Genomic DNA, 7,323 nt, shown 5'->3' with positions numbered 1-7,323 from the left:
GGTGGGGAGGAAGAGGGGGTCGCGGCGGAGCTCCTGAGCTCAGCGGAGGGGCGAGGGGTGGCCGGTGACGGCTGCTATGGCGAACGGCGGCGATGGTGGTGTTCGGCCGTGAGAGAGAGAGCGAGGGAGAGGAGGGAAGAACCGCGGGAGAGTGAGAGAGAGCAGGGGGGAGGGCGTGGCGTCGTCCGGGGCATCGAGACGAGGAGGGGAGGGCAGGCAGGCAGGCGAGCAGGTGGCGTGGCGCGGTGGCGCGCGCGCGCGCCGGCCACACTCCCCTCCCTCTGTCGAGGACGAAGACGACAGAGGAGGGAGGCGGGCTGGGCCGCCTGCTGGCTGGGCTGCACAGGGAGGAGCCCAGGTAAGCTTCTCCCTTTTAATTATTTCTGTTTTCTAATTTCTGACATTTGTTTTGATTTAAATAAAATATTAAATCATTTATTTACCTTATGCCAATTTTTGCAGGAGCTAGATATATTATTCCAGAGCTCCTTTATAATTGGCATAATATTTGGACATATATTAATATATATAATTAATATATTTCCAATGCAAATATTAATGCATTAATTCCAAATGCCCAAAATAAATACCTATGAGCTCTTAAAAATATTGGTTTGATTTTTATCTCATGTCCAATATTTTCAGAGAGCAACATGAGCATTTTCTTGGACCTTTTTGGAGAAATTTTTATTTGGGTCATTTTTCAGAAATGATTCTGAGGGTTTCACAAATCCCCATTTCAAATTAAATGGAATTTTAAACATGATGCACACACTCTGATGCATGACTAGCTAGGGTGTGACATTAGCCCAAATTATAATCAATGTTGTACATTATGATATCTTCTTCAAGTATTCGTATCCACCTTTTTATAATGAATTATGATCTTTGTTCGTCTTTTACACCTTCACGATCCTCTTCTATTTGTAGCTAGCTAGCGCTAACTTTCTATCGTGCATGCACTCTTGATTTCATTAGCACTCTTGATTTTGTTTTGGATCTCATTAGCACTCTTGATTTTGAGGAGAAGGAGAGAGCAAAAGACACATGTGCTCGGGTCGCCGAGGGAGCTTCTAGTGCCCACATGGTACACGAGAAGAACTTCCAGCCCAACCAGCCCCAAAACAACAAGAACAAATCTCAAGGGAAAGGCAAGTTTGATTCAAAGAACAAGCCGTCACATTCTACCAACTTCAAGAAGAATTCTCATAACGGGAAGGTATACAAACCTCAATTTTGGTAGCACCGCACAAAATTTATATGGCTGCATCTACCTGCTGTCAGCTAACCTCATGGTGCTCCAGGTATTCCTACATTAGTAACTAGGTACAATGACCACCGCAAGATGAAATTAGCTTATTCGTACGTTGACTTGCTGAATGTAGTGCGGAACGATCCTGTCATGTCTGGAGGAGCAAACAAGCAGTGCAGCCGAAGGTGGAAATCAACCAAGGACTTATGAAATTATATGTAATCTTCCTCAGGCAGGTCAGTATCCCTTTGTCCAGATGATCGTGTTTTGTCATGCCGAGCTATTGATATGTGTTACTGTTTTGCAACACCGTTTAAGTATAGCTACTGTTTTCCTATCTTTTCAGATTCAGGACAATGAATAGGATATCAGGGGAACTGCACAATATGGACCCATGTTGAGTCATCTCTATTGCCTCATGTGTTTGCTGCAAATGTGTCAGCATCAATTGCAAGATGAGGCAGCTAGATAGCTGTGGAGTTGCCAACATGCTCAAAGTGCTCGCAACATTGAGAAGAAACAAGCATGCCCAGGAAATTAATGCGTGCGCAGGGAGGCCCTTTGCTCAGAGAAGCATTGATCGATTTTGTTTATTTCCACACCTTCTCACAGTTTTGTATATTGGTTATAGTATGGTGAATCATTGAGATGCATAGACATGCTGAACTTTTGTTCTTTTGAATGTTAGTTTAATGTGAGTGTCTGCATCCAGTACAACATCCTCTAATTTGGTGGATGCACACAGAGAAAATAAATATCCTTAATTTACTCCATAACCACCCTATTAAATAGGCCTAGTAACAAACCAGGCGCATGCAATGGCCGGCGGGCACATGTATCCTGCATGCATGGCCAGTCATGCAGCAACGCAAAAGAAGAGAGCGGTTCTTGGGAAAAAGCGAGTAGTTAGTGCAGCATTCCTTACAAACACGAACAGCTCGCTCTCCTGCTTCCGTCTCCCCACCCAATTCCCCCCGCTCCCCAATCTTCCTCACTCGTCTAGAAAACCCCGCTCACCTTCTTCCTCACTCGTACAAAAAACGCCTTCTCTTCTTCTTCCACTCCTACAGAAATCCCCAGCCCTCCTTCCCCACTCGCACTGCCACTAGGCTCGTCGCTGGCTACTCTGCTCAAACCCGTGAGCTCGGCACGACGCCCACAAGGAAAATGGAGTCGGCTGGCCCCAGCGCCAAGAAGATGAGGCTCCCGCCAGCGGCGACGCCGGTTGTAGATCCCGCACCCGGTAGCGCGGGGAGTAGCGGCGAGCCCCCCCCACCCAGATCTGAGGAACCGGTAGAATCTCCGGTGGACCGCATCAGCGATCTCCCAAACGTCATCCTTGAGGAGATCATCTCGCTTCTCCCCAGCAAGGATTGCTGCCGCACACAAGTCCTCTCAACTCGGTGGCGCCCTCTATGGCGCACCACGCCCCTCAATCTCGACTGTCGTCAGATATCTGTCCTTCCTGAATTTGATCTCATCAGAGCCATCGTCTCTTCTCACCAGCAGGGCCCCGTTCAATGCCTCTGCATCCCGACAAGCTACCTGCTGTCCATACCTGGCAAGGTGGACGCTTGGCTGACATCCCCTGAATTCGGAAAGCTCCAGCAGTTTGTTCTACCATTACCACGAAAGTTTCATACCACGAACATACCAAGAATTCGTGCCCACACCACCGTTGTCCATCTCGCGGTTTTCCTCCTCTCTCCACACTGCCACCTTCGCCCGGTGCCATCTACCAGACGATCTGGTACAAATGCTTCGACTCCCACTGCTAGAAAAACTTTCGCTTGTGGTGGTTTATCTGTTGGAGGCCTCACTGCACAGCATCATCCACTCCAGTTGCCCTGCCCTGGAGGGCTTGCTGATTGTTTTGGGAATAGAAATCGGTATCAGTTGTCTCCAAATAAAGTCCCCTCACCTTAAAAGCATTGGAATTTGTTTTGAAGGATAGCGGCTCATCATCGAAGATACCCCTTCACTTGAAAGGCTGGTCCTTGATAATTGTTATACACCTTCAGAAATAATTGTCGTCTCTGCGCCCAAACTGGAGACCTTGGGTGTAATTCATGACCCGTTTAATAATCACACGGAGTTGGTGTTTGGCTCCTCACCTTTTCAGGTACCGTATATTATCATCTACACATTTGTAATCATATGCTGCATTTTTTATTTGTGTGCATAAGTTTTATATCATCTTGGAGTACACTTCGGGTACTAATATTATGTTATATGCTCAATGAAGAGTTCGTCCATTGATAGCCTATCAATGCTGCTGGATTCTGTCAAGATCATATATATCAGAATGTATAGTTTTGATCTGGACATAATTATTGGCCTGCTGCGATGCTTTCGATCTCTGGAGAATTTATACATAGAGGTGATGATTTCATCCACATTGAAAGCCCGTATATATTCTACTAGAATTAACTGTTCAGCTGTCGTTCTTTCGACATACTCTTTTTTCAGACCTTAATTGTTTTCAATCTTTATGCCTACTTAGGCAGAACCACATGGAGAAAAACATATAACCAATCGTTGGCGTAATAAGCACAAGGATTTTCTCAGTTCTCATGACATTTGTTTGAGGACAATAACGATGGGACGATATGCATCCAACCAGGCAAACAGAAGCTTTGTCACATTCTTCCTGTTGAATGCGAGGTTACTATTGTCCATGAGGCTTAATTTTTACAGCAAGAGATTTCTCACGGATGAACATGTTGAACAGCAAAAAAGAAGTTTCAAGTGGACAAATGGGCTTCTAAACGTGCTCGGCTTCTATTTACAACAAGTTGTAGACATCCTAAAATAAATTTGTTTGCACAGGATGTTGATTTTATGGATCAGACCGATCCATTTTTTTGTGACTGCAAAAAAGAGTGGTTGGGTTAGATGTTACTGTCATGTTCAATCTGGCTTTTGTCTAGAAATTTGATGAACAATTAATCCTTGGGCTTTTTGTACCATTTGTATGCTTGACTTGCATGTTGTTGCCCTCGTACTCCCCTCGACCTGCCACTACACTGCCGCATCTTTCATGGCTGATGTTCATTCCCGTCCGAGGCCTTGCCGTCGTTCTCCGCCTTGGTTAGCTTGCTGTGCTCGCCGCCGTATGGTGTTGTCAACATGGTCAACAACCAAGAGGAATCAGGAGATGACTGTACATGGAGACACTGACAGTACGGACCCACCAGGGTCATTGCATTTCGCAAGCAGGTGCCTCGTTATTACAAGCCAAAACAATGCTTCCTCCTAATTGTTTGACAACTAGGTTCCACGCCATTGTCAATGTAGTCAATAAACGAGAAAATTACACAATGAGCGGATAACACCAGGGACCCAGCAGCTCGCCCAGTTGTTTTCCAATTTCAGAGACGGAGCTCAACTGCGCGCTGTGCGGGGGCTGTGGCCCGTCTAGCCCACGCTTACGCTTTTATTATGCACATGACGAGCCCAAATGATATTTTTTTGTTTCTGAAATTGGCTAGCCCAGTTCCTTTTTTCTTGGAGAATACCAAAACCGAGGCCTACTTGCTTTTCTCAGCCCTGCTGGGCTGCAAATCTTTCAAGACGAGGAGGAGGGATAAGAAATGCGCTTCCCCAGAAAATAGGCTATAAGTTGTAAGAAATGGTCTGTAAATTTTTAAACCAAAGCCAACCGACAATTGCATTAAAATATCATTTTTTTCAGGATTTCTCTACTCTCTACTCTTATAAAAACCAAAGCCAACTGGCAATTACATTAAAATATCATCTTTTCACCCACAAGATAAACTACTCATACAAATGCATCTTCATGTTCCGTGCAACGAACGGGCATCTTGCTAGTTAAGATTCTAAATTTCATTCATTTTTTTTGCGGAGAATTGTTTTTTGAATTTTATTTTGATATAGTTTTTTGAACACTATTTTTAACATGACTTGAAATTTCATGATAAAAGAGTTCGGACCCCACTGAAATATGCAAAATTTCGTTGAATGTTTTAGCAGTGCCCAGAATATATGGTCTGTAATGCTAATAAAAAGAATATGAGCTTCAAATATCCTTAAGAGTTAGCAAATGGGCTGTAAATTATTGAAAATAATGGCTAATGGGCTGTATGCTATTTTCCATAGATTTGGAGGCTGACTTCTGGGCCTACTAGGTTGACGATGACGCTGTCCTAAATTTTTTTTGACGCGTACGCAAGGCTTTGTCAACTTAGTCAACACACAACAGTGACTGTTGGATGTCCATCCAACGGCCGCCGTGCTTCTTCAATCTCTGATCTTCCTGCTCTAGCCGCCCAAACCAGCGCTGGCGAGACTGCCTGCTCCCTCCTCCCGTGGCTGGCTGTGCTGCCGCCAGGCCATCCCTCTAATCACCCACACATCCTGTTATTTTCCGGCGATGTCAGCCTCACCCCGCAGCCGACCAGTCAGCGCTCATTCTCCCCTCAGCGTGGGCATCCACTGCGGTGGCTTCGCCGGCTCCGGGTGGTTCTCTTCCTGGGCCCCGCCCTCGTCCACCGTGTTTGTGCTCTTAGCGCGGCAAGGTCAACATGGTCAACAAACAACAGCCATCGGAAGAGGCTGACACTAGGGTCCCACACAGGAAAATGCCTCCTTATTACACCCAAAATAATGATTCCTCCACCTGATAGCTGGGACCCACCGGAAGGGTCTCTGTATTTCGCAAAAAAAAACATTCCCCCCGCTGTCAGCTAGGACCCACCGGAAATGCCTCCTTATTACGCACAAAAAAAATGAATACTCCCCCTGCTAGCTGGGACTCACCTTGGTGGGAGGCTGACTTGTGGGCCTACTAAGTTTACGTGGACAGAGGACTTTGTCAACTTAGTCAATATGAATGACTCTAGCTCCAGTGACCGTACGATGTCCATCCAACGGCCGTAGTGCTTATTGAACCTCTGGTCTTCGTGCTCCAGCCGCCCAAAGCAGCACCGGTCGTGCCGCGTGCTCCTGCCTCCCGTGGCCGGCTGTGATGCCGCAGAGGCCTCACCACCCCTACTACTCCCACCGCTGGCCAGGCCATCCCTCTACTCACCCACACCCCCTGTTATTCTGCGGCGACGGCAGCCTCACCCTCATACTCCTCTTCGCGTGGGCATCCACTGCTGCGTCTTCCCCGGCTCCGCGTCGTCCCCTTCCCAGGCCTCGCCGTCGTCCACCGCCATGGTGCTCTCAGCGCGGCGTGGTCAATGTGGTCAACGATCGACTTCCATCGGAAGAGTACTATGAGTGGAGAGGCTGACAGCTAGGTCCATGGCAGCTGCAAGGAAGTGCCTCCTTATTACACGCAAAATAAATATTCCTCCACCTGATAGCGGGGACCCACCGGACGGGCCACCGTATTTCACGAAAAAACGTTTCCCCCTGACCGCTGGGACCCACCAGATACATCTTCGCATGCAAGGAAGTGCGTCCGGGCAAAAAAAACGATTCGCCCCCCTGACTGCTGGGAACCACCAGCTACATCTTCGCACGCAAGGAAGTGCGTCCGGGAAAAAAAACGATTCGCCCCCCTGACTGCTGGGACCCACCAGCTACATCTTCGCAGGACAGGAAGTGCCTGACAGTCGGGACCCACCTGGTCGAAGCGTACGCCTACTCACGCATACGTACATGGCTGGGTCGGAACGGAGAAACATCATCGTCGTCGTGTTCATGGGGAGGCAACAGAATGCGTCGTGTTCATCGGGAGGCAACGGAATGCGTGGGAGCCAACCGGCTGGGTCGGAATGGAATGCGTGGTCGCGTTCATCGGGAGGGCTTGGACGGAACAGGCGATGGAAACGAGGCATGGCGTACCGCACAACGGAGGAAACGACCTTGTGTTCGACCGGCCACGTTCAAAACGGGATCCTATTTATCGGGAGGGGTCTGGCGTACCACAAAACGGAGGAAACGGACCTCCTACGGTCGAAACGGGGTCCTGTTGATCGGGAGGGGCCTGGCGTACCGCAAAACGGAGGAAACGGACCTCCTACGGTCGAAACGAGGGTCCTGTTGATCGGGAGGGGTGTGGCATACCGCAAAACGGACGAAACGGACTTGTGTTGGAGCGC

Source organism: Triticum dicoccoides, chromosome 7B, assembly GCF_002162155.2.
Source record: "Triticum dicoccoides isolate Atlit2015 ecotype Zavitan chromosome 7B, WEW_v2.0, whole genome shotgun sequence".
NCBI lineage: Eukaryota > Viridiplantae > Streptophyta > Magnoliopsida > Poales > Poaceae > Triticum > Triticum dicoccoides.
This window is presented reverse-complemented; position numbering follows the sequence as displayed.